The sequence below is a fragment of the Strix aluco genome, chromosome 1 (assembly GCF_031877795.1).
Source record: "Strix aluco isolate bStrAlu1 chromosome 1, bStrAlu1.hap1, whole genome shotgun sequence".
In the NCBI taxonomy this organism is placed as follows: domain Eukaryota; kingdom Metazoa; phylum Chordata; class Aves; order Strigiformes; family Strigidae; genus Strix; species Strix aluco.
In genome coordinates this window covers 171,503,957-171,513,648 of record NC_133931.1, presented here as the reverse complement: position 1 = coordinate 171,513,648, position 9,692 = coordinate 171,503,957, and the positions used below count along the sequence as shown (strand labels likewise).

The 9,692-nt window shown below is 48.3% G+C and overlaps 1 protein-coding gene across 5 annotated transcripts in view; it reads right to left on the bottom strand.

The window, feature by feature from the left end:
• Positions 1-9,692, bottom strand: part of GJC2 (gap junction protein gamma 2) — a 39,134-nt gene that overhangs the window by 6,511 nt on the left and 22,931 nt on the right. Inside the window, exon 1 of one of the 5 annotated variants that reach the window (XM_074845419.1) lies at positions 3,635-3,695. The exons of the other annotated variants lie outside the window; for them this stretch is intronic. The gene's annotated coding sequence lies outside the window, so the exon portion shown is untranslated. Of the gene's footprint in view, positions 1-3,634; positions 3,696-9,692 lie in introns of those variants that run through there. 5 annotated transcript variants of the gene reach the window in all.

Here is a 9,692-nt window from a genome sequence, read left to right as displayed (position 1 = left end):
ATGACATGTGACTAAAAGTGAATGCAAGGCACCACGGAAGCCACCTAGGCACAAAAAGGTGCTTAACTTGTGATCATCTCTTGCTTGCATGCCATGGGTTCAAGCGCCTGAGCTGAAAGCAGGAGTAGAGGATGCTGCCCACATTACAGAGACTTGTACTGCTGAAATATCTTTTATTAGCAAACCCAGAAAAATGCAAAGAATCAGCAGAAGAATGGGAATATTTATGTTTACAGGCTGATGGCCCTTTTAAGTTCCTTTTGAAAAAACATAACAAAACAAAACAAATGTTTAATCAAATGCAGACTCTTTTAAAAATAAACCTTGAAGAGCCTTCAGAGCAAATCATGCATTTATTAGCAGACCTGGACAGCTGGGGAGGAAGAGCTTGTAATAACCATTTTGTGTTTAGCTTAACTTGCAATGGGGCCCCAGCCCGAGCTCCATGGGCGACCCCAGGCAGCATTAAAGGCAGGCAGCAATTTTACTGCTTGACTGGCAGCAACCCTGACAGATACCTGGAGATGAAAGCAATAGGGAAAGCACTTAGGCCCAAAGAGCACTGTGGCAGGGGACAGCAGTGCTCTCACTCCAGGGAAGCAGAGGATGGGGTCATCCCTTCTGCTCCCTGGCATCCCTCCTCCGAATCATCCTCATGCTCAACATGGAGTTTACGCACTTTGTTTGCACACAGACATCTGATGGCAGGCAGTAAATTAGGTGTCTGCAAGCCCAATCCCACCCATAAACTGATGCCTACGATTGCACCCAGAAGCAAAGAGTGGATGTGTTGGTGGCAGATGTAGGAGCCAAGCACATGAGCATGGACACAAGTGAGTTAGTCCAGAGTAGCACATGGCAGCAGTGAGTTATGGCTCAGCAATAGCTGCCCCAGCACAGGCTACTCCCCTGTGATCCTCCACAGTCAAGCAGAGGGGGAGAAAGGAGCTGTTGTTCATACGCTGAAAGAGTAGCTGAAAGAGTATGGACATCAAGCCTGCCCCTCTGTGCTGGGTCAGCATGGCTGAGTGGAGGGAGAATGCCATGAGACATAAGCCTAGTCCTAACCTGGCTTTGCACCACTTTTATATGGAGACACAGAATTAGGTCCTAGGGTTTCCATGGCATAAGCCAGGCTTTAGGCCCATCACCCATGCCAGGCGCAGGATGGGAGCAGCCAGCAGCCACAGCCCCATGCAGGAGCAAGAAGGGAAACGTGCCTTGCTCCGTTCTCCATGTCGAGCCTTTCTGGAATGCGATTTTGCTCATGCTGCCTCTTAGGACAGGAGCCAAACAGCACTGGTTTGCTCAGCCCTTGTCTTCACGCTGCCCTGGGAGGTAGCAGCGTGCGCCGAGGCTCAAGATGCAGTGAAATTCTTCCGCTGTTGAGGGCTCTCGAGAGCAAACAGATGGAATTTTCTAACCCTGCTATTTCCAGATCAAACAAATCCTCTGCGAACCCAAACCCTCAAGTCTTCACACACCAGACCAAGACTGTGGGAGCACTCTGCAGATGGTGTTATTCTTGTCCTGTAGCTGGAGAAACTGAGGCAGAAAGCAGAGAAACAGCTCACTCCAGGCTGGGTAATAAGACAGAAGAAGAGGTGGGGAAGTCCTCCTCTCTGCCCTCAACTGGGTGAAGAACCCAGCCCTCAAAGCTGCTGGGACCAGAATCCCCATCTCCTGCTCCAAAAGGGATGCCTTGGACCCAGTGGTCACTACAGAAATGCTGCTGCAGATAGGACAATTCAGCCACTGCAGAACAATGTGGAAAACAATCCCCACAGAGCTACTCTTTATTTATTGAGAAATTTGGGTTTATGCAGGTGCGAGATCAGAAATTCCTTTTGCCTCTTTACACTCAGTGGTTACACTTTGAAGTGTCTTTAACCCTTCCCCTGATTTGTGTCCCCATTCAGATATGGGCAAAATGGTGTGTTAGAAGATTTGCAGGATTAATCTGGGCACTCAGCCAGGCTCCAGCTGATGGGGGGCTGGGAAGGGAGGACCCCGCTGGGTGCAGCACTGTGGGACATGGGGCATCCATCTCTGGAGCACATGGGTCTGACCGAGGCAGGGCTGGGGCTTGGATCACATCAGCCCCGGCTTGGCTGGCCCCATGCGGGTGTCCAGCCATGACCAGATTCGCTGCAAGCCTCAACTTGTTCTAAAACACAGATTTCAAACTGTGGAGCAGTTCATTTATAATTTCAGTGCTCACCTAAAGGGTTTATGAGCTCTACACCGAGGATAATTTACCATTTTGCAAGTGTTACTCAAGGACACATTTCCCAAAGCTCAGACTTGCCTCCCAACATCCATTTGCTGGGGCAGGGAGCATCTGACCAAGGTAATGATGGGTTTTGGAGTAAATATTCAAGTTTTGATCTAATATTATTCAGGGTTATTAGCAAAGCACCCACCGTCTCCTCTGGAGACATATTTTAGAAGGGAGCACCTGATAGCATTGGTTCAAAACACTCACAAACCTGGGTCAAGGAAAAGGAAAGAAATTGCAAAATAACAGAAGTGGTGGGGGTTGTTGCTTTGTGAAAACCACCTCTGGTCACCAGCCACCAGCCTGAGCTATTGGTCCTGCCATCAACACTGCGGCTCGGCCCTCCGTGCACATCTGGATCTTCAGGAACAACTGTGGGAAACAGCCTCGAGCTGTTTCTGCACCCCTGGGACCCCGCTGTTGCCTCTGTCTATGATCACACCTTGACATCACACTCCCGTGTGTCCACCCACTCTCCTGGCACTGTATTTGAGAGCAGGAGCTGAAGGAAATGAGTTTAAAAACCCTCCTACGATCAGTTCAGTTAAACTTCCAGTGCTTTTTGCGACTCACTGACTAGAAAGACTATGCTAAGAGATTTCAATGCTTCTAATTGCTTGGAGGGGGTTAGTACACCATTATATTTTGGAATTAATTATAAGGCAAGTAAGCTTCCAAGGAAGGATTTGTTTACATCGCTTTTGCTGATGAATAGGACGGTACTAGGAAAAGACTGTGTCTCACAGAAAGTGGATTTTTGAAAAGCACAGAAAGTGGCTTTTTGCATCTTCTGTGTGCTTCAGACCTAATTCCTCCATGCAGTGGGAAAGTTACACAGTCCTGCTCCATGGGGAAAAAAAGTCGGTGTGGATCTGCATCAGGTAGATGGATTAGATTAGGTGGTTCATGTAGCTAAATTACCTGCCAGAGAGATCCCATGAGAGGAGCCACCCTCCCTCTGGCTTTGAAATCCATTCAGTCATCTACCTTCACGTGTCACCTCCAGACTAGCTGACACGCAGTGTATGAAATGCACACAGGGTACAAGTTTCACTTCAAAACAGCTACAAAGGAGGAGTTGGACCAGCAGCAGTAGTGAAAATTGTGTGTAGCCAGGTACAGGAACGAGCTGTTGGCTCCACATTCTCATCACAGTTACTTCCTGAAACCCGCGATCACAAGCACAACTGTTGGACCTGGGAAAGCCGTAAAACCTGAGTCTAAAATAAGCAGAAGAAGGAAAAAAATGAATAATAATTAAAAAAAAAAATCTGTGCTAGCTGGATGTCTTTCCTTTCTGCATGGTTCCTACACCGTTAAGCTGCAGGGAAAACAATGGGGAAAAAATCTACTTACAGAGACATGGTGCTTCTCGCGGCGGCTTTCCCTCCTCCGCTGACATTCCTGTGCCTCCAGCCCTCCGCCTTTCCCTAGATAAACCCCCGCCGCCTCGGTCCAGCCATGCCCCAGCGGTTGGAAACCGGAGCTCAAGGAAGTATTTAACGGGATGTCAGACCCCGCCTCTGCCGTGGCCGGGCACCCACCGCCGGGAGGTCCCACCGCTGCCCCTGGCCCCTCTTCCCCTCACCGAGCCTTGGCAGAAGGAGAGAAGGTGCTGTATATGTATATATATATATACCGGGAAAGAAAGGGGCATCAGTTTTAAATCCAAACAAGCTGCCGGGTCTGGTTTTAGGAACGCTGCCTGGAATTTCGCTGCTGAGCTCTTGAGCCAGTTGGAAGTAAATTAATAGCATCAGTTAGTGGCACTGGTGACGGATTTGTAACACAGAGAGCATGACTAATAGGGAACATGTGGAAAACACATTTTGGCAAAACCTCCTTGGTTGCTGGGGGAAAAAAAAAATAGTAAAAAAAGGAGGCAAGGCTCACTAGTGAGAAGAACGGCTCTGAAGCTCCTGCTTTGCTGCACCCCCAGGCAAGGCTTTCTCTGAAAGAAGTGGTGCACCGCTCTCCAGGCTGGGGCATGGGAGCAGAGAGCAGATGAAGGACGGGGAAGGTGTTTTGAGCACACACAGAGACTTTTTGGCTTCTTTGCAGAGGGAAGAAGCAACAAGAAGTATGGGAATGTACATGAAGCCTAAGGTAAGTGGAGAAGAAATTCTCCATCTACATAGTCCAAGGATCCCCTTCTCATCCCTGCTCCGCTCCTGGGGAGCCCTGTCATTGTCACTCCAGTGGGACCAGGGCTCCAGGTAGACGCTGAGATGGAAAAGGAGAGTTAAGGCAGAAAGTGTCCCCAAGGGCCAGTGAGGAGGAGAAGGGAAGAAGCGACAGCAGCAGCAAAGAAGTCACAAAAAGGATCAGGCCCAGTCTTTGAGGGGAGAAAGCAGAGGAAGATGTACATTTTGATCAAGGGGGATGTTTGAAACAATATGGTTTATCGGGAACTTTCATCTGTGGTCCTGACAAAGGAGGATATTCCTTCTGCTGTCAGACCTCTGGTTTCCCAAAGAGCCTGAAGGGACACGGAGGGGCAATTCCTGCTTGCTGGAGCATCTCGCACCAATGCTCTTGCAAGCAGCAGCATCTCCTGCACCGCTCCATGCTGGCCAACGCTTCGACCTGACTGCTGAAAGTTGCTGTGCGAGAGCCCAGGAGCACGTGAGCCTCTGCTGACGCCAGAGCTTGGCTGTGTGGCACAACCCCATTACATCTAATGGGGTCTCCAGGGGTGCTAGCATTTCTGGACGTATTGCAGTAATTTTTCTGAAGGTTTTAAGTTATAAACTGCTTATACACAGTGATAAGTGAATGCTCTGTTCGGAAGTAGCCATCTATGATAGGCAAGTGGAAAAGCCCTATCAGCTGAGTTAGGCGTAAGGATGAACACACCCTTGGGGGAATATGCCACACTAGGGAAACCAGGTTTTGGGAGGCATTTTGGGGGAATAAGCCTCTAAAGAAGCTAAATTATCACAACCCTGGCTGCATGCTTCAACTTAAGCACATAGCACACCAACAAAGCTTGCCCTCTCAAAGGACATGGGGAGATAGGGAGCTTGTTTCAGAGGAGAGCACCAGGGCTGGAGATCTCCTCCAGCAACACTCCAACCTCCCTGGAGATCTCCCATCAGGACCCGTCTGAGGAGGAGAAAATGTGCATTTAGCCACGGCCACATTCCCCATGCATGTTCCTGGTGTTAGGTTTGGCCTCCAGCACGCTGGGGCACTGACCTCCTTGCCTGCATGGTCCTGCAAGTCTGAGGACACCTTGGGTCACCTTGTGGTCACCTCTGCAGGGGCCACCATGTGGTCCTTGGGTGTGTCACCCCTCAGGCGGGGACCCCACAGCACATGTCACACCATCTACTTCTGAAAGACAAGTCCTCTGAGATCCATCAGACCTGAGGGATGGCCACCAAGATCTCATTCCCATCAAAGAACTGGTGAAACTTCCACCCACTCCAGCCGGTGCAGGATGGAGCTGCGGAGAAGTATTATTAGTTATTTAAAAATAACTGGCTGAGAACAGCTTCCAGGCTCTGCAGGGCTGTGGGCAGCAATGGAGATAAAAGGCAGCTCAGCATGGTCCCTGTCCCATGAGTCATGCAGCCTTTCCAGGCCCTTTGCTTTCTAACCATGTGGGTTATTTATACACACAGCAATCTCATCTGGTGGAAGTTTTTTTGGGGCATCCATGCTTCAGGCGAGCCACGAAACATCTGCTTCTGTTCCAGCCTCCTGCCCAGCAGATCCAGCCATCACACTGGAAGGAATCGAGTGGTTCCCATCACCAAACCATCACCCACGGGCCAAACCATTGCCCAGGAAGGAAGGAAGGGAAGGAAGCAGAGGGCTGGAGGCAGAGCCAGACCCATGCATTTTCTCCTGCATGCTTTAGCTGGGTTTTCACCATCCAAACAGGTTGTGTGAAAGCCAAAACCTTTACTATATGGGTAATAACAGAGGACGGCAGGGGTATGTACACAGTTATAAACAGTTAGTGTTTTATTCTTCCCAAGGAGACAGTGGAGAGCAAACGGAGCTTTTCTAGCCACGAGTGAATGTACAGGCTAAAACAGTAATAGGCACCTTTTGACTCCCTTCCCATCCCTAATGATAATGAGACCTGGTATAATATCTCCCTGCTCTGTCAGTGATAAGCAGCAACCATAATTATCCACTCTGGCCACAAATCTAGGAAGCCCTGTACTGTATCGCACTGAGAGTTCATTTTCTTCTCTAATTTTCACCTTTTGAATTTTCATCAGATCTGCTTTAAAACTAAATGAAATGAAGAAATGCATCTTTGTTCAAATGATAAGCCCACTTCTTCAAACAAGACCCAGGAAGCAACATCACTGTGTTGAGACAAATGTCACAAAATTCCAATAAATTAAGAGTATCAATTTTTTACCTTACTTGTTGGATTTGGGCTTAGGAGACTACAGAATTTCATGTCTAAGAAGCAAAAATGTTTGAGTATCACAAATGAGGACAAAGACTGAAGCAGCAGTTTTAATTCCTATCCTTTCTTCTTTGACTAATTTCACTAACCTTTTTTCTCTGACCTTTGGATGTGGGATGCGGGACACATCTTCTGCCTTGGTGGCTGTGGGTGCGATCTGCTCTGAAAGAGGTTTTTGATGGAAAGGGTGGCAAAGGCACTGCCGGAAAGGAAATACTTGACTTGGAAAATATTCTCCCCGCTTTTGCATAGTCTTAAAGTCCGCTGCAGAACTGCTGAATTTTGTTATTATTCTTATTAGTCAGTAATTTGGTGGCAGTTAGAGAGAAAAAAGGATCTGGGGGATTACAGCCAGTGAACGATAGAATCACAGAAAGGCACGCTGAGGTCTTATCTTTGCAAGCGAAGGTGGCACTTTAAAACATTGCAGCTACACAGAAAAAGAGGCAGTTTTTCATTTCATTAGTGTCTCTAGTGTGACTGGACTGCTACTTGCAGCCCCATGCCTTTTAGCGGAGCACCACAGTTCTGGGAAGGGCTTTAAATGGAGATTTTTTTCCCCAGACGTAAAGATGTGCTTCAGGGAGTGACAACCTCCTTTCTCAATGCGGCCTCCTTTCCTCCAATCCGCCTTGTCCTGATGCTGTCCTTGCTGTTTTCAGAGCTGCTGGTCTCTGAGCACACAGGTGTGGGGAGGTTGATGGGTTTGGAAGAGGACTTGGGCTCATTTTTGACAAGTTCGGTTCAAGTCAGCATTGCAACTTTGACATTTCTAATGGCTCATCCCCTGGTTGATAGGACCAGGTAAACCAAGTACTTCAGAGAGGTCCAAGAGTGCATCTCACTGGGGCATCTTCAAGGCTGCCTTCCATTTCCTGATGGGAATGAGGCCACCAGCACCCACTGGAGCTCCTTCTTCATACCTGGATTCTCCAGAGCCTTCAGCAACACAAGGACCCAAGTTGTGTCCTGCTGGCTGGGCTGGGGACTTCTGCTGGGACACAGAGCCATGTCTCTTGTGTTAAGGTGCTTTGGGACAGGACAGCCCCTTCCAGCAAGGGCAGAAGCAACATCCTGGGATAGGACTTGGGTTTATGGGTGGAAGGGCCGCACCTTGGGACAGTTCCTGTTCCCAGCCACAGAAACAGCCCGTTTGCTCACGAAACAGTAACTGAACCAACAACCCTGTTTGTGGCTGATGGTATCAGAGTCAACTGTGGATATCCCAGGGGCCTGTTCAGGAACTGCAAAGAAGAGACAGGAGGGAGCAGGTTGGAATGGCTGCAGTGCCGCTCAACTCAACCACCCCGGGCCAAGGGCCTCCAGGCTCCCTTTCAGTCCCACCACGCTCCACAGCTTAACGCAGAAAGAGATCTCAGTTGTGCAAACTTCCCTGCTTCACCCAGAGCTTTGGGCATCCTCCCAAGATCTAGGACTAATCAGGGCTCACATCGTAAGAACTCAGCCAAAACCTTAACTCTCTTTAAAAAAAAAATTTACAGGCGGCAGAAAAGGCTGTGTCAGTGTCTGTTGCTAAAATCTGCTTCACTGCAAACCTCTGTGCGGACTTTTCAGGACAGTGGTGATGACAACTCCAGCACAAATGCGTCATTTGAATGACAGAGAGACAAGGTCTCTACCTATTCATCATTAGGTTGATTCTTTTTTCTGCATCCAGCTTTGCTTGTTGGATGAACTCAAGAAGATTTTGATCTGGATCAGGACGTTGTGGTTGGTCTCTGGCTCTTGCAAGGACCAAATGGAGAAAATCTCGTCTCACACATTTTTCTAAAGCTCGTGGGGGATTGTGGCTGCTTAGTGTAAGGATGCTTGAAAACGAGGTGAAGGCTGATTTCTTTCATGCACTTTGAAATATAAACTCTGGCTCTGAATTGCCATGACATTTGGACCACGGTTGTGCCTCAGCTAGCCCAGAAGATAAGTCAGAAAACAGAGTTTCTGTTAAGTTTGCATTAGTTTGTGATTGGATCAAAAAAACAAGGCCAGTAGCAGAATGAATAATATTTCTGCTGAAAAACAGTGAAATGTTTTCTTTGGATATCACTGACTGAAAGGTAAAAGCACTTCACTTTGAAAATGACAAAAAAACCCCAACCCTGATATGGTTAAATAACCGTAAGATTTAAATTTCAAAGTACAAAAGCCCATAGGAAGCATTTAAACCTGGGCTGGAGAGTAGAAGTGATTTATTCCAGCCCTTCCCAGCTGAAAATCTCACTGTGATGGACACATTCTGGAGATAAATTTCAGTGTTGACAAAACCACGTATTTTTTTCTGATGGGAACCTTTCTGCTGAAGTTTTCAAGGCTGGCAAGATAACACGGGCTGACATACTGAAAGGTGGCAAGAAAGGCCTCGTGGAGAGCCCCGGGGACGTGGCTCAGCAAAGCCCTTTTATAGCATTTTTTCCCTGCGTCTGTTCCTGCTCCAAAGAAAGCATCTGCCTCAATAGTCAGAGGTCAGATTGAGCAATTATTCCCTTCTCTATTTGTTTCCCTTTCCTGAAGTAGCTGGAGAAGCAATGGGAATATAAAGGCCATCTCCAGCCACACCTGCTGGGGTCATACCTGGCGTTAGTGCTACCCGTGTCTCTCCTGCAGACCCATCGCAGGTCCCCGAGCTCTCATAACAGGAAGCAATAAACTTTCCAGCCGGTGTTGCCAGCCCTGGCTGGCCTGCAGCACAACCCTGTGAAGCCAAGCCAGGCTTGACTTGCTGTAGACCTTCCTGAACTTGTACAAAAGAGTGAAAAAAAAAAAAAAAAATCAATAAAAATCAGAGGAAATCCATCCTCTGGCGAAAACGATCGTGCAAAAGTTCATAGCACATTGCCTCCCCCTGCCACTGCCCCCACAGCTGCTCCTCCATCGGCAGTTCACCGGGCAGCGGCGCGTTAACGCGGACGGGGCAGAGGAAGGAGGTCAGGGTGCATGGGAAAGATTAGAGAACGCTGGAAAAAA